Raw genomic sequence first — 21,227 nt, 5'->3', positions numbered from 1 at the left:
CCATATGACAGGATGTCTATTTGTCTCTAACCACCTCTTTTACTCTTTTTTTGAGCCATGGTGGTTTTTTGGTCCTGTTACTGTTTTTTCCCTCATCAAGGCCCAGGCTGCCCCTGCTGAGCCTAGTGGGGGCAGAGGCTCATCAGCAGCGTTGAGGATCTGCCTCCCCTGGTCAAAGGAGAACTGGCTTTGTTCTGCCCAGAGACAGGGCTGAGGCTCTGGCTCCATGGCCAGGCTGCACTGGGGAGTGCTCTGAGGTTCAGCAGGAAGGAGGATTTGTATTCAGGTCACTCTGAAAGGGACGAACTGGATTGACAGAGTCATTCTCGGGGGCTGGGATTGGATCATTTATAGATGAGTCTCCTGCACAGAATACAGTATTCCAGTGCAATCTAATCCAATTTGCTTGCCAGACAGTGTATCCAGCAGCAGCTGAGGCTTAGAAGGGAGATGGATAATATTAAACAAACACAGAGACAGCCATAAATTAACTGCATTCCTCCCCCCCCACCTCATGTGACACTATCAGCCTATTCTCACAGGCTCAAGTTTCTCAGTTACTGAACACAGTCTGATCAAGGGCCTGAATTATTCAAGCCCAGCTGGCCAGACAGCCATCACTGAGCTGTAGACAGGTGCCAGCAAAGAGCTAGCACCTCTTCCCAATCCTTCCAGCAAGTGCCAAGAGGCAGAGCTTGGAAACAGCATCTGGGTCTCACACCACAACCCTCCCTTAGCTGAGGCTGCAGCGGGCCCATCAACCTCTGTGCCGCGGACCAGCCAGCCGCAGAGGGGCAGCACACTGCCCTGAGTGGCGGGACGTGGGGGGAGGTTTGTCATGGAGTGTGGGGGAGTCCAGGCCCTGCACCCCTCTTCCTGGGATCCACTGAGACTCTCAGCCAGCCAGTAAAACAGAAGGTTTATTGGACAACAGGAACACAGTCCACAACAGAGCTTGTGGGTACAACCAGGACCCCTCAATCACGTCCTTCTGGGGGAGCAGGGAGCTTAGACCCCAGCCCTGGGGTTCCCTGTGTTCCTCCACCCAGCCCCAAACTGAAAACTAAACCCACCCAGCAGGTTCCCTGCTGCAGCCTCTGTTCACATTCCTGGGCAGAGGTGTTACCTCCCCCTCCTCCTCCTGGCTCAGGTGACAGGCTCTCAGGTCTCCCATCCCCAGGGCACATTCCCAGGTCAACACTCCCCCCTCCCTGCTGAGTCACATCGTCACAAGGTTACCATGCCTGGGGCCATGTTTAAGCCCTTGAGGAGGACGTTGTTACTCAAACACCTGTTTCCAACAGCTCATTCTGAAGCCAAGCCTGAGCAACAGAAGAAGGGGCCAGCTGGGGCAGCCCCAGAGAGGGTGGGAGTGGACAGGCTAAGCAGATGAATGCAAAGGCTGTTACAAGGATCCAAACAGATGGGAAAACACCCAAAGAAGATCAAACCAACCTCTCCTGGCTCCATCTGCCCTGGGCTAACCAGCCTCTAGTAATAATCCTAAAGGAATCTGTTGTGGCCAGAGGCATAGCCCTGCATGGCTAACAATCTCCTTAGCGGAGCCAAGAGGAAGCAGACTGCCACTTCCCAAGGTCAGGGGCTGGGCAGTTTGTTGTTTTGTGATTTATTCCACCCCTGCTGACGTTTCATGGACTCAGACCCGACAGTCAGACCTGGAGTGAAGAACAGCGGAGTGGCGTAGCCGAAGGGGAAACAGAATGAGATGAACGGCCTTGGAACGCAGCCTGCACTGCATTAGCTCCCATCCTCTTGGGGAAAGTTCACGGGTGTTGAGCTGGCAGTTGTGTCAATCCCCCACCCAAACCGCAGCACCTCCTGCAAGGCAGCACGCCCGCAGCGCTGTGGCCGGGCAGGCGGGTCACTGGCAGCTCAGAACTTCAGGCCCAGAAGAAGGAACCCACGGGCCCTTGAGGCACAGACCAGACCTGGCCTCATTTTGTGGATGGAGCTAACCAGAGCCCAGGGGCGGCTCTAGCAATTTTGCCACCCCAAGCAGTCGCCGCCGAATTGCTGCCGCCCAAAAGCCACCGTGGGACACGGATGGCCTCCCCTTTATAATTGCTACCCCAAGGACCTGCTTGGAAAGCTGGTGCCTGGAGCTGGCCCTGCCAGAGCCCCAGGGCCCCAGGCTACCTCAGTCTCTGGTTTGCTTTTGTTGAACTCAGTCTCTTTGAACCTGATCATATGTCTCTGCGGGACTGTGTGCGACAGTGCAACACCACAATGAAGGGCCACAGGGTGCCAGCACCAGGGCTGAGGACAGGCCAGAGGCACCAGCTGAGGGTTACCCCTGGGCTGGTATTTGAGCGGCCTGTCTGGGTTTTTTATGGATTTGCCGGTTGCCAGAAAAATAATTTAATCTGCCGAGTTTTATTTACATGAGTGTAAAGACTTGCATCATAGTGCACTGGGAGATGCATAGTACACGGTGATATCTAATGTTAAAAGATTCCGTGTCCAGCTAAAGATGCTGCAGTTTTCCCACTTCCCGTTTAAGCAAGAACAGATCAAAACTGTTGAAAATACAGCAGCTATCTGCCCACCAACACACAAGTGCCCCAAGTGGGTGTGTGAAAGGGTTTGAATCACAAGAGAGTGAGGGGATCTGCAATGCTACTAATCTTATCTATGTGTGTATCTCTCTAGATGCTATGAGTGGCTGTTGGGAGGAGGGTGTGGAGTTGCCTTGTGGGGAGAAGAGAGGGAGTGCCGGGCTTTTGGGGTACACCAGGGCTAAGGCAGGGACAGAGGTACTGGGCCCAAGGCCAAGTCACTGCAGAGGGTTTATTCCTAGTTTGCAGGTTCTCCATCCACAAGGGATGCTGACTATCTAGCCCCGCCTGTTTAGCAGGCCCAGGACATGGGCTGCTCTGTGCTCATGTCACAATATCACCCTCACCCCCAAGCACTGTGAACCACTCAGATCAGTAACAGGCGCAATCTCCAGCTGGTATCAATCAGGCGTTCCACTGACTGGAGGAGTCTTGCCATTTTACGCCAGTGGAGAGCCTGGCCCCACATGTCTTACAAGAGGCATGGAGCCAGAGCAGCTGCAGCACCGGTATTCTTCAGCTTCTCTCCCCGCCAGCTGAGCTTTTCAGTGACAGGACCAGGTCCCAGATGCTAGAGCCCTGTGAATCCGCGGCTGTCTGCGGATCAGGCCTGCAGGTCGTGGCTCAGATGTAAGGTTCTACCCATTGGCACTGCTAGTCTGAGGGCTGGGCTACACCAACTCCTGGTGGCATGGTGGGGTGGGAATCTCGCCAGCCCCAGCCTGCTGCGCACGAGCTGTCCATGTGCGCTCCACTGCCATGCCCATCGATCTGCCCAGCTCTAGACAGGGGCAGATCCCAGTGTGCTAGGGAACCATTGATGTTAGCGGTGGGATCCCCATTAGCGTGCGGCCAGCTAGTGTGGTCAGGTTCAACTCTCAGCTAGCTGCACACTCACGGCTCATGGGGATTACCCTGAGTGTCCCAAGGGACCACCAACCTCGAACTCAGTGAACAGCACCCAGCCCTGGCATTCACAGGGTCCTGTTCAGCCCCCTGTGCCTGCCAGACAGGTGCACGCCCAAAGGGTGACTTTATTGACCCGAGTGCTGCGTGCACAGGGATTGCGCCACTGAGCCCCGAAATGCAGCCACCTCTAATGTGGCAGACTGGCAGCTATTCAATGCCAATCCCGCTGCCTATTGGCTTGGGACAGGCAGTGAAGAACATCATATGGAAATCGTAGGACTGGAGGTGGCCCACGGCAAAATACCTGGGGTCTGTGCAGGGCAGGAGGCTGGCCCCTCCTGCTCACCGTGGTCTTCAATGGCCACAGGGGCCATGAGCTTTGCTGGGCAACTGATGTTTTTTCAAAGCACCGGCCAGCTCAGCTATCCCAGCATGCCGCAGGCTCTCCAGCCCTCGCGTTAAAGTACCCACAAGTCCAAACCCAGTGCTGCACTGGTCCTGGGTGGTCAGTGTAGAGGGACCCCTGTGACTCCGGGGTAGCCATGGCAGGAACAGAAGGATGAGGACGCTTCATGCCACTCTGGATTCTGGGGACCTGCCCTGCCAGCCAAAATACCCATCAGCTACTAGAAGGCTCAGAATTTAAGGCAGCCAACCAGCTGAATACCGAATGGCCTGGCACTCCTGCGTTCCACCGAGCTACAGGCCAGCTAGTGGGAGTTGGAGGACTCCACTGGAGTGCAGGGAACATGGGGATCCTGGGCATGGTGGGGAATAACAGAGCCCCCGTCTGCACCAGAATGGGAGCTCTCACTGAAGGCCTCCGACCCGTTTGGGGAAAGGGAGCAGGGCCCCAGATACAGAAGCATCAGCCACACCCCAACAGCTCTGAACTAAAGCTCCTTCCCCGGGGTCTGGTGCAGCTCCATGTACTCACAGGTCTGTTCCCTGGACACAGAGAGCTTAGCAGCGAGCGCCTTGTGCCGCCCTGCGCACCAGAAATCAGCTACTCCAGAACTGCTTCCCTTTCAGGAGTAGGGGCTAACTGCCCCCCTCCGATGGAATGCAGGACTCGGGCCTGGGCTGCCACCTGCGTGAATCCACTCCGAAGCTGGGGGCTGCCCCGAGCAGCTGAGGGTTCATCGCACGGGGTCTGCAAACACTCTCAGAGCACATCCGGAACGGAACAGAGAAAAGGCAATGTGTGGCTGGAGGCGATTCCAGGCATTACCTGGCTGCAGTGTCCATTCGGCTGCCTCAGGTGTCTCCAGAGCCCAATCCCAGAGCTCCCTGCTCACCATCTGGGACCTGCCTTGGGTGCTGCTCCAGCAGGGCCACGGCCCTTCCCTTCCTGCGCCCAGAACCCAGCCAAGCCTCCACCCCTTCCTGCTGTCACACAGCCAGCCACTGCCACTGGCCTGGCTCCTGCAGTCCTGGCCCCAGGCACCCCACAGCCTGCCCCCTAGCACCCCCCTCTGGCAAGTGGGGAACCCCCTCCCGTCTGTGCGGCTGCTGGCGCCCCTCTCCCTGCAGGAACATTGCCTTGGAGCGGAGCAGTGGGGACTCTGTGCTTTTCTTCTCCTGACTCACATAGAGTCCCTGCTGGGCCCCCCACACCAACGGGTCTTGAAGGTAACAGCCCATTGCACTACAGGGGGCACCCCCCTCTCTGAGCGACTGTTTCAGGCTCTCTGCAGACTCAGGCAGATTTCCAGTATGCTCAGGTCAAATTTTTGAGCTGTTACTTATCTGGCCTCGCTACTGGGGATGCGACATCTCATGATCTTCAGTGTGTTCACTTCTCTTGGTCCCACTGGGAGGCCCACAGGGCTGGTCCCCACCGGAAGGTCTGACCTGAGGCCCAGAGTGGGTAGCCCCAGGTCATACAGGCCGCCTGTAGCACAGCATGGACCTGAGCCAGGGTGACTTTCAGGTCAGTTCTCTGGGCCCCCTTGTGGGACCTTTTCCCCTTGCTCTCTGGTCCAGCCTCTCTCTCCACCCCACCTACTGATTGAAGACTGGAGACCAGAGCCTCAGCAGGCGTAAATTGGCATAGCACCCTGGATGTCAATGCTGATTTACACCCTGGGGCTCTAGCCCAGTGTCAGGCTGCCAGGAAAGGGGGTGACCCCAACTTCTCCAGCGAGGCTGCGCCCGGAAAGGCCGGTAACAGCTGCCGTCTCGGTGAGGCACCCGGGGACACGTGGTCACCAGCACAAGCCCCTGTGCCAGGCGGAAGGCCAAGGCCCCACTGCCTGACACCTGTATGGAGACTGGCTGGGAAACAGCCATGACAGCAGCCCATGCCATACGTGTGCTGTACGTGTCTGTGCAGCACTGCCCTCTGCTGGACAGAGCCTGGCAGGCCCCTGGAGCCCTTGCCTGGACTGGCTGGGCTAGGGACACAACACGCATGGGGGCAGGAGATGGGTGTTATGGAACAGGAGGGCACCAGTTCTTTCCCCCACGCAGCTAGTGGACAGCAGTGCTGTGTTCACGCAGCCTCAGGACACTCCACCGCTGCCAGGCAATGCAAAGGCAAATCAAGCCCGCGGGCTCAGCAGGATTTGCACCCTCCTGTGGTCAGCCGGGGGTGGCATCCCCACACAGGCTGGCCTCTCAGCCCCAGGACTAGCGCTGAGGCTGCCCAAGAGCGGCAAGAACCTTCCTCACCTGGCCACCTGCTTTTGCCACAGCATGTGGATCCCAGGCATATTGCTCAGGAATGAGGAGCGAGCCCAACGCTGAACGCCGAGCTCCCACTGCCAGACAGCAGGCGAGGCAGGCCTCTCGGCCCACCCACTGCAAAGCAGCAGCATCCTGCTCCATCCGTTTCCCATCCGCCAAAACCTGACACATGGGTAACCGGGGGGAGCCCAGCTCCCCGCAGCGAACGTCCTGGGGAGAATCTGTCCGGTTTGGTTTGTCTCACACACAAGCTGGGTCCTGCATGAACCCCTAGCAGAGCAGGCCTGTGGAGCTGCAGACAAACTGCCACCAAGCAGCCCACTTCCCTCTGCCCAGGGCCTTCCTCATGAGCTGACACTAGAGTATCGCCCTGGGGTTCTTTGAGCAGCCAGCCCACATGCCAAGGGGGATATCCACAATTGAAGAAGGATGGTGATAAATTTGAGAAGTTCCAGGGGTGCTGGAACAATTTTTATAGTGGGAGGTGCTGCTGATCAATACCATAGAAACCACGTATTCGGTGTTTGCTATTACTACTTGGAGCCAGGGGCTGCGGCAGCCTCCTCCCCCCCGCCCCAGCACCCCTAGTTCCAGCACCACTTGAAGGTTCAGAGAAGAGCCACAGGAATGATCAAAGGACTGGAAAACCTGCCGTACAGTGAGAGACTCCAGGAAAGCGATCGGTGTAGTTTAGCAAAGGGAAGGTTAAGGGGTGACTTGATCAGCGTCTATAAGTAACTGCATGAGGAACAAAAACTTGATCCTAGAGGGCTCTTCAATCTAGCAGACAAAGAGATCACACGATCTAGTGGTTGGAAGCTGAACCTAGACAAATTCACACTCACTGGAACAATTTCCCACAGCCTGTCTCTGGAAATCTTTAACTTAGAGGGGATGCTGTTCTACATGAGCTGCTCCAGTTCAAAGAGGGATGAATTCAGGGATATGCCAAGGCCTGTGCGATGCAGGAGGTCAGACTCCTTTCTGGCCTTGGATTCTATGAATCGACATGAGGTAATAATGACTAGTGGCGCTCAGGGAGCAGCTTGAGAGGAGAGAGGGCTCAGCAACCGCTCACACGCCCAGCTCCAGCTGAGCCTGCTCAGGCTCCTGAAAACATCTAGTTTGCATGCACAAAGGGTTAACACAGCTATTACCATAGCCAGCCCCTGTTCATCCCAATTGCCCAGTGCAGAGCGAAGTGAGTGAGACATTTGTTACATCACAATTATTCTGCCATGTCAGAATCCCAGTGTCCCAGCTGACCAGTGCTATCCCAACTCATCTGGGGGTGGGGGGGGAGAGAATAGTGATTGTTATTCCCAGCAGCATTTAATACAGACCTGCCAAACCTCTCCCCATTCGTCAATGAAGTCAAATGCCTGATACAGCCCCTACCCCCAGGCCTCTCCTTGATGAGGGCAAAGGGATGTTTCTGTTATGTTCACGCACCCATACAGAGAAGGTAGATAACATACAGTACTCTGGCTGGAAGGGTGCAATGTAACATGACTTTATTTCTTAGACAAGAACCCCAAACAGAGAGAGACAAAGCAGGCTGCTCCCTAAAACAGAGAGGAACAGGCCAGACAACCCGCCATCCCTTCTGAGCCTGGAAAGTGGGTCCCCAGCATCCTGAGTAAACCCAGCTGTGAAGAGGAGTGGGGAAGGGAGGAAGGACAGTTACTGGGCCTCATTCTATGTTTGTACAGCACCTAGCACAACAGAGCCTCAATTCAGAACAGAGATGCTGGGCCCCACAATATGGGGGACAGAATATTCCTGGCCTGGCTACCTATGTCCATCCGGTGGCTGCAGCCCAACACTGAGCCCCCTGCTCTATCCGGGATGCAGGTGGGGGGCGGGGGGAATGTCAATAGGGATCTATGGGTCAGATTTTCAAATGCCTAAGGAAATTCCGTACCTAACTCCCTTAGGTGCTTCTGGAACCATCCCTTCCCCCCTCCACCCCCCGCCCACACACTCTCCCATCTGTGATGGGCTAGCCCAGATGAGATGGAGCCATTAGAGGCAGGCGAGATCTGTCAGTCTGTCCCGTGTCTCCTTGGGGGCGAGTGTGAGCTCCCTGCCTAGCTATGGTCTGGATTGTCTGCGGATAGCGTGTGATGGGCTCTGTGCCCTGCTCCAAGGGACGAGTTCAGTCAAGCAGGTCTCACAATTCCCACATCCAGGCTGTGATGGGCCCACAAGCCAGGGCTGCTTTGGAGTCTCCCAGTAACAGAGTGCAGCTCGGGCCCCCACAGACACCAGGGCTGCTCCCAGCCAGCAGTCGCAGTGGGGGTGCGGCTGAGGTGCGCAGCTGGCAGAAACTGGGCAGTGGTGTAACGGGTGAACGAAGGAGCAGGGACCATGCTACAGGAGCGGGGTGGAAGGGACACGTAGGCGGGGAGTCCGGAGCGTGGGACGGTGGCCAGAGATCCCACATAGTGCTTGGGCTGGGGACGGGCTGGGGGGAGGGGGAGGGGCTCTTGGGGTCAGGAGGGACTGGGAGGTGGTGCTGGGCCAGGAGATATGGCACAGCAGGAGGGAGTGGGTGGGCTGGGGTCCAGCACCTGGCTGCTCCGTGCCTGGGCCCGCACTGAGAGTGACCGCAGTGACGGTTTCACAGTTACCCTGCCCTGCTCACACCCCCACTGGGTAGATCTGGCCTGTCTCTTGTTACAGGTGTAGACTGCCAGGCCCTTGTGGCAGGGCGTCATTTCTACCCTTGCACATTAGGAGCCCCATCCCTGGCTGGCACCTCCTGGCACTTCTGCAGCCCAAATAATCAACCACAGCAGTGCCCTGGTGGGGGCCGCTCTGAGTGTGCAGGACTTGGCCCTGGGAATCCAGCAGCCCCGTAGAGTCCGCGCACAGCTCGGGGCCAGGTATTCGTCACAGCCCAGATCCAGTTGGCTTTGCCTGTCCTTTGTTTCAGTCTCACTGTCTCCTTCCTATGGCCCCACACCAGCTCCCCTCCTGTGGCCTCCCCAGAGAGCTTGGCACATCCCCCTTTGTTTCTGTAGCCCAGAGATACCTATTTAGTGATTGTGAGTCATGGTAACTAAGGCAACCTGTCTTTGCAGGGCGAGGATGAGCAAATAGCACCAACGCACTGAGAACTCGCCCAGTCACTTCTGTACAAAACACCGACAAGCTGCTGGGTCTCTGTTCCCTCCCACCTCTCTAGCCCGGGCACAGCCCGCCCATGGCCAGCCCTGAGCAATGAACCAGGGAGCGGGTCCACGGGAATAATGGCATGAAGCCAGGTAACCAGGGACTGCACGGTAAGCACACGCACAGGGTCTGAGTTAAGGCTGCGCTGTTCTCAGGGGCAGAATTTCACTGCCACCAAAATATGTCTGAGCTCAGACTTCAAGGAGACTGGACAAGGCCTGAACTGCTGATGTAAAAACCAAGCAGGAGAAAGGAAAAAAAAAACATGAAAAAGAAAGTAAAATCCAACCTTCCTGGGCTTCTTGTGTCGCTTTGCAAGTCATTGCTAATGGGTCTCGCCTTCAGCTAGCTAACGAACCCTTACGGCTGTGCCAGGCTCAGATCCCCTACCCTGCTGAGATGCTGAAGGCGCTAACAATTGTGCAGCACCGGCAGCTTGAGGACGGGCTTCCCGGGGAGCCTCGGGGGAAGGAAAAGGCACAGAGAAAGGCTGAGATGATGGCGCTCCCATGGAGGGTCACAAAGGCATTTGTGCCGGCATGTTTGTGCCTATCTCTGTGTGTAGCTGTTGGGTGACAAGACACACAAGGGAAGGAACTGTTTTTCCCTGAAGGTGTTGGATGTATCTAGTCGTTGTTGGCCCATCATTCTGTTTTATTATCTCTTGGATTTATGTATTTGTTTATTTTGATGCACTGAAGAATTTATATGCTCAAAGCATTTGCATTTAACAAAGCCGTCTCCGAGCAGAGACACCAGAGCTGCCTTTTGCCGCATCTTGCTGCCCTGAGAGATTGGAGTGTCTGCTAGTTCTCCTTCGCCCCCCACCCCTGCAAGATATTTGAGGAGGGGGCAGCTCCTGATGGAAATGGCAGAGGAGCCAGCTGCCATGCCAGTGGCCTTTACAGGCATCCTCCCCAGCCAGCAGTGATGATGTGAGGCAGAGATTACTAGCTCCTGGGTGTGCTATTGGCATGATGTGTAATTAAGGTGCTCAGACAGCATGGTGATAAGCATGGATGATAGATAGATAGATAGGATCTGGAATGCAAAAATACACATGTATAACTATCCACGCTGTTGCTAAAATCAGAGTTCTTGTCATAGCTACGATTTGCGTAGGACCTAGAGGTTTGCTGCAGAAGTGGAGGCCAGGAGAGGAAGCCCAACCTCACAAACCCCCACTCCAAAGCTGTTCTGGCATCACTGGTAATACTGAAGTGTGAGATAAATAAGTAAGTAAGTGACAATGAGCCATGTTTATTTCAGCAGCTCCAACACCCCGACAACCCACGGAGTCAGCGCCTATGGTGGCCAGGAGGTCTCTGGGCACTGCCCCCACCGCGACTCCGCAGCTCCCATTGGCCAGGAACCACGGCCAATGGGAGCTGCGGGGGTGACCTGCAGGTGGGGGCAGCATGCAGAGCTGCCTGGCCACCCCTGGGCCTAGGAGCCGGGGCCACCTGAGGTAAGCGCTGCCCAGGGCCTGCACCCCTCACCCCCCCCTGTACTCCAACCCCCTGTCCCAGCCCTGACCCCCCTCCCACATCCAAACTCCCTCCCAGAGCCTGCACCCCACCCCCCTTCTGCACCTCAACCCCCTGCCCCAGCCTGGAGCCCCCTCCCGCACTCTGAACTCCTCGCCCCTCCCCAGCCCAGAGCCCGCACCCCCTGCTGCACCCCAACCCTCTGCCCCAGCCCTGAACCCCCTCCTGCATCCCAATCCCCTCATCTCTGGCCCCACCCCAGATCCTGCACCCCCAGCTGGAGCCCTCATCCCCTCCTGCTTCCTGCTCTGCCCACTGCTCTCCGAGCTTCCCGCTCTGCCCGCTGCCCTCCCAGCTTCCCTCACAGCATGCTGCTCTTGCCAGCTCACCTGAGTTTTATCACAGCAGAAAGGTGAGTTTCTAGCTTGCAGATGTGGAGAAAAGCTGGATAACATGACCAGCTAAAGGCGTTGCCACCAGAAGGCAAAGCAAAAGACCCAACATTTACTAGTGCTAAAAATCTCGTGATTTTTAAATCATTCCCATGACCTAGGGGTGGGGATGTCTGGCTCTTGATTTCTGACCCTTGGGGTTGCCAGACTGACTCCCCCAGTCCTGGGACTAGGCTGTTGTTTATAAACCCCCTATTTCCCCGGAGGCCTTCCCAGGAGCTGGGGTATGAATATGGGATACGGCTGCTGTGCTGGGCTATCCTGGATCTCACAGACTCCTTGGCTGGGAGCTGCCAAGGTTGGCCTTGCCCTGGCCCTGAGGGGAGAGGAAAGTCCACACCCAGACTGGTCCCAGAGCGGTAGAGCCCAGCCCTAGGACATGGACTGTCTGGCACAAAGCCTGCACCCCCTCTTCCCATTGGCGACAGGCTGCCCCTTCTCCAGCACATGGGGCTTTGGCTGGGCCCTGAAGGGAGGGCTCCCCATAGGATCTGCCTGTCCCTCCCAGCCAGCACTGAGGAAGCAGTGCCTGAGACCAGCCCACAGCTAGGGCCAGCTCCTCGGCTGGTGAGGTCAGCACAGCCCCACTGAGGTCAATGGGGGGCTCTCGGTTTGAGCAGCTGAGGCGCTGCCCTGGGTCTGCGCTAGGGAGCAGCAGGGGACATGCCTGGAGCTGGGGAGGGGGCTCTCCCCAGGCAAGGGAGGGGCATGATTCCACTTTCTCTTTCTTCCTGCTCCCAGCGAGTGCTCTGTAGTAAAGAGCCTTGTTTGCTGTGTTGATTTCACATGTGCCAGGGGGGCATTTCTCTGCAGCACTGAACGGAATAAGAATGGACTTCTCTTTGTGAGCCGTTCCCGAGACCAGAATACTGATGATAATGACCCGCAATACACACAGCTAAACCCCTGAAGGGTACATATTAAGTATTAGTGTAGCAGTTATACACCCAAATTGGCCTGTACCTTTTGCATCATCCTGAACACTTGTGCTAAGTATGCCCGAATCCCTTGCACTAGCTGGAGTAAGCCTTGGCTTGGATAGATAGGAAACCGGCTGGTACCAGGACAGATGATTATTTCTTCCTCACAACAGGAAAGGAGCTGCCCATTCAAACCTAGGAGGTGCCTTCGTCCCCTTAGTACCTGGAACGGCTGCACTCAAAACAAAGATAAAGTGCATCGTAGCTCAGACCTCAAGGGGTGAACTGCGGCACCAAAACAAACAGGGCAAAAAGCTGCCTAGCTAAATGATGTAGGCGGTTCCCTTTCCTGCCAACAAGCAGGGTGTGAAAGGCTCCAGGGGCGTAGCTTTGGGGAGCACACCTGAGTAAGGTGAATGTAACAGGACACTGCACAGGACGGCTCTTCCGAGACTGGTATTGTACAGAACCTTTCCCCTGTACCATGGTCATCAACCTGCCTGACTCCGGTTATTTCGTCTCTTGAATATATTTCATAGGAAAATAACAAACCCAAGTATGGCCAAGCACTCGACTATCCAATTTATCAACAATAATATCGACACGCTCAGACTCCCCAGGCCTTCGATGGTTCTGAGTGATCTGGGGGCCTTGGTCCCGGACATTCTCCACAACTCCTGCCATCCAGCCTTTGGCAAGCCCCAGTGCTCCCAGCTGCTGCCAGACCCGCAAGGCGTCTGTACAGCACTATGTACAGTGTTCAGCAGAGACGGCTAAACGCAGCCTAAGGAGCTCAATGACTCAGCCTGCCACCAAATGAGGCACCTGTTGCTGCATCACTATTTAATGCAAAGCACTGGATGAGTTAATATGCATATCTGGGAAGAATTTGCATACTCCTGAGTAACATTACATTTCAGTTTAGAAAAAACATTGTGCCAGGATGTAGTGTTAAAGGAACTCTCCATCCACCTGCAGGGACGAGCAAACGTCCCATATACTCTGTCCGGATGGCTGCCATCAGAAGGGGCTCTGTGTAGGGTGCCCAGACTGAGACACCTACGTCGGGCTTCCCGAACCCAAGCCCACTGGGATGCTTTGCCTGCAGGGTCCGTACAGCTCCTCAGGACATGGAGTTTGGGCCTCACGTTTGTTCCAGTTTTGCCCACACAAGGCAGGAGAGAGGGGTGGGGGGACTCAGCGGGGAGCAAGAGCAAAGTGCCTGGTGCCCACACTGTCAGGGACATGCCCATACCACACCCAGGTCAGCAGCATGGACTTCCTGGGAGCTGGCTGGGTCCATCCCACGGAATCATAGAGAGTCAGGATCCAGCCACAGGCCCCGGCTGCCTTGGTACCACTGGGCAGCGTCTGGTCATTGCACCTCCAGGCAGAGCCTCCGGTCTCCAAAACCCATACTTTCTCCCCTTGCTGTTTTAGGATTCACTGGGCTATAGAGAAATGCAAGTGGCGTTAATTCAGGTGTGAACGTGGCCGGGTTCCCCATAAAGCTTGTCCGGCCCAAAGGAGAAGGGACTTTCCCCAGCAGTCCCTCCCTGATGAGCACTCCAAACAGCTCACACTTAGCACCTGGACAGGCCATGGGCCTGGTCAGACGAGCAGGTGACAATGCAGGATGTAGACAGCTCCCACCCTCGACCTGTCAGATCTCCCCCAAGGCCCAAATTCCCAGCACGCTAGCCAGGAAGTTCAAACACTAGCACTCAGACCCCATAAAATCATGAGAGTGGCCAAAAATTGGGAGACCTTTTTAACAAGATGACCCGTTGTGTAGTCTGCCGGTCTGAGTGACCTTGCCCTTCTCCCACCACATGCGTCCGGTCACACAGTGCCACCAGCTCCCAACACTTGTCAGCCCTTGCTCCAGGAGCACCGACTAGAGGGCTGCCCGAGGTCTGGGCCCATTGTGCTGGGTGCTGTACGGGGTAAGGCAGTCCCAGCCCGCAGCCTAGTGCGCAGTACAGTGACCCCTTCTGGCCACCTACAGGTGACAGGCTCTAGAGCTCTGCAGAGTCCTGAGGCAGCCAGTGTGCTAGTGTAGGATGGTGATGAGGCACCTGCGAGAAGACGGTGCTTTCTGCAGAGTTATGTTGATTAAATCAAGTTCAGAGCTTTTGGGAGCTCACACAGGACAGACACACCTACACACGTGCAAACACACACGGCTCTCCACCTCTAACTCCCGCTCTCCTAAAGCTCTTTTCCTATTCTTAAAGGCCCAGCTCCAATTACCCAAAATACAAACATCACAAATACAATTTACAAATATTATGAACACAACATCCAAATGCTCTTCTAAACACCATTGTTGCAATATAAAAACATGCCAACAATCATCTTTAAATTAAGATCTCAACCTACGTTATCTCACACCCCATGGGGCATCAGCTAGGAGGGAACCCAGATCTCTCTAAACCACAGCACTAATCATGGCCCCTTAGGAGTAACTGGTGGGGACAAGCATGCTATTATCTCTGGGCCCGGCACAAGGAGACAACACACACATCCTAGTAGGTTACACAACTTTTTATGAGACAGCACTAGAATGATGGGCATTGGCATTCCTTGGTTCTTTCCCTAGCTCTGGGAGCAGAGTGTGGTCTCATGCTGACCACCAGACTAGCCAACAAGAAAAGGATTCTTGTTTGCAGCGCCACCCTTCGCATCCAGGACTGTTTCACCTTCACCGTGTGCTGGCTGATGTAAACGACTGGACGAGGTGCAGAGAAATGGAGAATCGTGACCCCAGTTTGTAGCAGTTGGCAGGGTAACAGATGCACTGTCATCTTCCTGAGTCTGCAGGCAAATGGCACCAGTTCCTCTGTCACTCATAGCTGTGCCAAGCAGCCTGGAGTGATACTCTGAGGCTGGTTCCGTGCTCAGAGTCCGGTAGGCAGCACGGAAACTTTCAAGAATTGGGTCAGTTTTGTGCTTCAGGCTGCACAGTTTGGGAAAGCTTTGCGCAACAGTAAAGGCAGCCACTGGGGTTGCTCAGGGATCCCAATTGTAACAGCTTCTGGGGAATGGCAAGAACAGCGGAGATCTCTCCCATCCCATCCCCTGCCAGCAGCCGGGAGGGTGAAGATGAAAAGCTGTTGAAGAAGCAGGTGAGGACAAGGGTGGGACCCCTAGGGACCTCTGCTGAATATTTACGATTACATTGTGTCAAGTATCGGGGGTAGCCATGTTAGTCTGTACCCACAAAAACAAGAAGTCCGGTGGCACCTTAAAGACTAACAGATTTATTTGGGCATAAGCTTTCATAGGTAAAAAACCCTCTTCTTCAGATGTACGGAGTGAAAATTACAGATGCAGACATAAATATACTGACACTGGTTCTCCACTTGTAAGGCAACTCCCTTCTCTTTATGCGTCAGTATATTTCTGCCTGCATCTGTAATTTTCACTCCATGCAGCTGAAGAAGTGGGGTTTTTACCCATGAAAGCTTATGCCCAAATAAATCTGTTAGTCTTTAAGGTGCCACCGGACTCCTCGTTGTTTTTGTGGATACAGACTAACAGGGCTACTCCTCTGATACAAGTAGACAAGGAACATCCGGCTGGTGATGGGGGAAGGAAAAGGGGGCAGGATGGAGGGGGAGAGGGAACAGGGCAGATTCTGAAAGGTGAGTTGGATCTTTCATGGAGGGGGTGTATCAGGGATGGGGGGAGGGCTGGAGGCAAAGAGCCTGTAGCTGCTTGTCACCCAAAGGCTCGCAGCGGCAAGTTCTAGCGGAGGAGAGGGGGAGCAAGGTCTGGGTACAGGAGGGGAGGGAGGGGGTGAAGCAGCCACGCACTCAATAACCAGCCAGGCAGGCAGGTGGGCGCTGATCAGAGCAGATCATGAGGAGCCAGGAGCAGCAGGGTGCTGACATACAACACCGGTTAAATGTCAAGAAGCTGAGGAACAGATGAGGGGAGCCCAGGGCTCAGCCAGCTGTGAAGGAGGAGCTGCCCACGTGGGAGGGGCATGGACTGGTGAAGCGCTCATGGTGCAGATGTTGGGTGCATGTGACCCCAAGATCCCGTGGCTCCAGTTGAGGCTGCGGTTGCTGGTTTGGTCTCTGGTTGCAGAGTGTTGTGCGTTTGGACCAGGAAACCCAGCTGCACCGAGCAGCACCTCCCGTCCCCAGCTTTGGGTGCTCAGCACTTTCCAGAGCCGCCCCCCTCCCTCCCCCAGGCATCGCCTCCCAGACACCTGCTGTGTCACTGAAAGGACGATCCTTTCAGGACGATCCTTTCATGGAGGTTAAGTCCATTAATGGCTATTAGCCAGGATGGGTAAGGAATGGTGTCCCTAGCCTCTCTTTGTCAGAGGGTGGAGATGGATGGTAGGAGAGACATCACTAGATCATTACCTGTTAGGTTCACTCCCTCTGGGGCACTTGGCATTGGCCACTGTCGGCAGACAGGACACTGGGCTGGAGGGACCTTTGGTCTGACCCAGTGTGGCCGTTTTTATGTTCTTATGATCCTGGGCAGCACAGTGCAAAGTCAGATACTGCAATACCTGCTTTGTGCCAGAGCCTCTCTGGGCAGAGTTAGCACAAAGAGTGAGGGACAGACAATGGAGAAAACAATTCATCTGGGGGCCATGAACATGGGGCTCAGCCCAGAGGGCCCGATTCAGCCTCGCTCACCCAGCTTCGCATCAGGGAGACCAGGGAGACCGTGCAGCCTCTGCTGACTCCTGGGCAGGCCCACAGCACCTGGGCTGGAGAGCAGGAATCAGGCCCGATTCAAAGGCACTGCAAATTGGGAACACTCCTTGGTTCAAATATTTCCCAGATGCAGCTGGGGAGAGGCCCCCAGTGGGAGCTCTGCAGCCTGGGGCCTCCATCCCCTTAGGCCGGGGGCAGCACAGGCCATAACTGGGCAACTTTCCCCAGCCTGGTAGTTTGCACTGCCGCTGTAACCCTGACCAGGAGGGGCCACCAAGGGGTCCAGTCCCCCTGGGCAAGGCAATTTTTGGCCTGTCTGTCAACAAGAGGATTACTTAGGAATGATTCTGGGGCAGGTCTCTGGCCTGTGCGGTACAGACTAGACGCTCATATGGTCCGTTTTGGCCTTGGGATCTATGACGTTGTGAGAGGCCAAGCTACGCTGGGGTGCCCTGCCCAGCAGGGACTGCACTCACACTGTCCCATCACACACACAGAAATGTGCTTCCTCGTCATGAACCTGGCCTGGCCCCGGTGCCCTAGCATAGAACAGCCCTGTGTCCCGCATCCAGCCCCTGAGCTGGCCACAATCCTGCCACTCCCAGCCCTGTCTTATCTCCCAGCCCTGTAACTCTCTAGTTAAATGGAGCAGCTCCAGCCCAGGGCTGGAAGGAAGCATCCTCATGGCCGTTAAGTTCCCCTTCCACATATTAGATTAAGGATCCCTGGTCCGTCAGATTTACTGTGTAGGAATATTTGCAGGAAACCCAAGTGCTGCTCCCAGACACCTGACAATGTTTTCTTCCAAGGAGCTGCTCAGAAAACCCTGACTCCATATTTATTGAGCTGGTAACCTGGGGTAATTCACATCCATGCCTCAGAAGGCACTGCCTGCTCGTGTTCCCCATGTCAGCCTCATCACATGGGGCTTCAGAGCCATGGAACAAGCCAGCTCCTAAACCCCGCAGGGCCACAGCTGGGATCAGTCACTGCACCCAGAAGTCTTTGCTTCAGCGCCCCGCACACTGGCACAGGCAGTCCTGGCCATCTGGCAACGAGTGGCCTGTGGCCACAGGTGTGCTCCATGCTCTCTGCTGGGAGCGACTCTGGTGGCTCTGCAGGTACTATGGTGGAGGGGAGAACTGAACCCTTCTTTGCTGGGAAGTGAGCAGGGCCGAGCTGCTGCAGGAGCTGCACGCTGGAGCTGCGCGCCTTGCCGCTATGCCGGCATGGGGGGGGTCCGGCTGCAGTGGCTTGTTAGTACCTCCTTGTGGAAGGGCAAGATGCTAGCTTCCTCTGCAGGAAAACTGGGCAGAGCCTTGCTCAGGAGGCCAGCTGGACCGATTGCCAAGCTCTGCAGGTCCCCCCCAGTGCTAGGGGAGGGAGGCTGAGAGGGAGGTGGTGGGACAGTGGGGCACAGAGCGCATCCACAGGGGCTCTGTGGATGCAGGGCTCTGCCCGGCCAAACCACCCTGGATCTGTGTGCAGCTGCCTCGCTGAGCTCCATGCAGAGTGATGGACCACCACAGACAGGAAAGGAGGGATCCTTTCTCTCCCAGCTGGGGTACAGACCTTCCAGCACCTGAGCCTGGTACCCAGGGCTGGCAAGTGGACTGGGGTGGGGAGGAAGGTCCCAGCCCTGCCCAGGATCTTGAGGAAAGGTGGGAGACCTTCCGACTGTCTGCCAATGGAGAGCGAGTGGCTGTGAGCCAGGACTGTGCTGAGCCCTTCACAGAGACGCTAACTGTGGGATACTGGAGATGCCAGCCGTGCTTTCAACACAGCCTGGAGAGAGGCTTCTCTGGGGACCTCGTGTACAAAGGGAACATCGGCCCGTCTCCCCAGCTCCTAGGGCTGCAGACCCGCAATACACACACCACTCCCACTGGCATTCAGCAGCTGCCCCCTCTTCCTCACGCCGACCAGAATGCCCCCTTAGCAAGCGAGCAAATGTCCTGTCACAGCAAAACAACTGCCCTGGGCAACGACATCGTCCCACCAGGGCCTGCCCTGGCCCCCGCTGAAATCAACAGCCAGGTGCCTCGCCTGCACGCTGCACTTGTGGTGTCACCAGCCTTCGCTGTAAGGAGGAATTCTTGCAGAACCTGCCTGGGCATTCCTGGGAGCAGGAGCATGTCCCCCGAGGGCCTGCAGGCCAGCTGCCAGCTTTGCTTATGTCCCAGACTGACAATTGCCAAACAAACAGAAGTGATCCAAATAAGGCTGTGCACCCCCCTCCAGGGAGCAGCCAGGGTGATGGTCTGGCACCGGGGGGGGGGGGAAGAGTCCGGATGAGACAGACAGTGTAGGAGGGCGGAGACCCCAAAACAAACCCGTTCTTTACCATGCACTGGAGACTGGGCACCTCCATTAGTCTACGGAGAGAAAAGCTTTAGGGCAGATTTATGGCGGCTCGACCCCGAGGAGAGCACGGAACTGCCCCTGCAGCTGGAGAGCAGATTTTGGGATCAGCCGGGGGGAGGCAGAGGCTGTGGGGGCCTGCTCATGCACTAGCCTGCCCAGCCCTTCAGAGCTTGCAGCAAGTTTTTAAAAAAATCACATTTTCCCAATAACCCCCCCCCCCCATCAGGTGTGGTTTCTGGCGAGCCTGGGGGGAGCTCAGCTAGCCTGGCTCTCTCCTCCCATGCCTGGGGTTAACAACTGAAATTTCAGCTGGCTCTCCTTGCAAAGCCCTGGGCTAGTGCACACTGGCCTGTGCATTGCCACTGGGCCTTTACTGTTCCTACTTGCTTGGCTCCTCCGGCTGGAGCGGTCCTTTACCCCTTTTAAACTCTGCCAGATCCTCTTCCGTGTTACTGCTTCGCACAGACCGCTCCTCTTGACCCTCTGCCTCCCCAGGAACTAGGGCATTTCTTTTACTTGTGATCTTTATGGTTCGTGAAATTAAACTACTGGATAAAAAAGTTTCCCAAGTTCCATACGGGGCCTACTGAGCCCAAGGACCAGGTGCTTTTCAAAGAACATCAGCAGCAGGGCACAGAACTGGCCCCAGGCCGAGACACACCTCCCAGGTCCGGACTAAGAACCCATCCGAAACTGCGGCATCCTTTGACTTCTTTCCAGCTGGCCACGTGCTGAACATTCCTGGGGACTCCTGTGGCTTTAGCCTCCGGACTTTTGGGGAATGTCTCAGATAATGATTAAGAATTTTTTAAAACCGCAGGAACTATGCCATAATTTCTTAAGTAACGGGAGAGTATCCGGCTGCTTGCCCGGAGACTGCTCAGTTTGTTGGTATGTTTTCTAACGCTGCACATCAACCACGAGATGGGTACATTATACAGGTGCGAACATGAATCCATAGTGAACGATCAATACACAGTAATCCAGCCGCGGTTCGGAGCTGGAGTGAGGGCGCTCTACGCCGCTGTAAAGGGAAGCAGGTTCCCTCCGTGCAGCACTGAACTGGATCACTAATGAAAGGCACCGAGCCCCGCTCGTGGCATCCTGATTTCACCTGACAACGGGTTTTAAGTCCTGGCGCCCGAGCATCGCACGTTGGTTCCGCACCAAAGCGGCCTGGACGGAATCGAACCGAACCGAACTTGACCCTGCAATTCCGGGGCGAGTCTCCGCTGACCTGACAGCACCAGGCGCCTCCCCCCACGGCACCGAGCCGCCGGCTGTGGCAGGAGCCGGCCAGCGCCGCTGGGAGCTCACTGCCCCGGGCAGACCCTGCCCGCCCCCCTGCCCGGGCCAGTGCCGCGCCCCGCCGCCGGGAGCTGCCCTTACCTGCCCGGGGCCGGGGCCGCTCGGCTCCTCGCGCGGCTGGCGGCGGGTCCCTCCGGCTCAGCGCCCAGCGAGGCTGGACCGGGCGGCGCAGACACGGAGGCGAGCCCCGAACGCTGCGGCTGCGGCTCCGTCTCCGGCTCCTGGCGCAACACGCCCCGGCTGCAGCGCGGAGCTGCCCGGCCCGGCTCGGCTGCCAGGCTCGGGGGTTTAAATTCCACCAGCCGCTGCTGATTGGCTCGCGGGGACTAGCCAAGGGGGTGTGGTGGCGCTGCGGGGGGGCGGGGGGCACTGCGGGGGGGCGGTGGCACTGCAGGGGGGCAGGAGGGGCGGGGGTGTTCCGGGGCGGGGGCGGTGCGGGGGGGGCGGGGGCAGGAGGGGCGGGGGTGCTGCGGGGGGGCAGGAGGGGAGGGGGCGCTGCGGGGGGGCAGGGGAGGGTGGCACTGCAGGGGGGCGTTCCGGGGCGGGGGCGTTCCGGGGCGGGGGCGCTGCGGGGGGGCAGGGGAGGGTGGCACTGCAGGGGGGCAGGAGGGGCGGGGGCGTTCCGGGGCGGGGGCGCTGCGGGGGGCAGGGGAGGGTGGCACTG

At 56.7% G+C, this 21,227-nt stretch overlaps 1 protein-coding gene across 1 annotated transcript in view; it reads right to left on the bottom strand.

Annotated features, from left to right (window-relative positions):
- The window catches only part of CTXN1 (cortexin 1), an 83,909-nt gene extending 63,058 nt beyond the window's left edge, over positions 1-20,851 (bottom strand). The window contains exon 1 of the mRNA XM_073323881.1: positions 20,645-20,851. The gene's annotated coding sequence lies outside the window, so the exon portion shown is untranslated. The remainder of the gene's footprint in view (positions 1-20,644) is intronic.
- Between the last annotated feature and the right edge of the window lie 376 nt (positions 20,852-21,227).

The sequence above is a fragment of the Lepidochelys kempii genome, chromosome 25 (genome assembly GCF_965140265.1).
Source record: "Lepidochelys kempii isolate rLepKem1 chromosome 25, rLepKem1.hap2, whole genome shotgun sequence".
In the NCBI taxonomy this organism is placed as follows: Eukaryota; Metazoa; Chordata; order Testudines; family Cheloniidae; genus Lepidochelys; species Lepidochelys kempii.
This window is presented reverse-complemented; position numbering and strand designations above follow the sequence as displayed.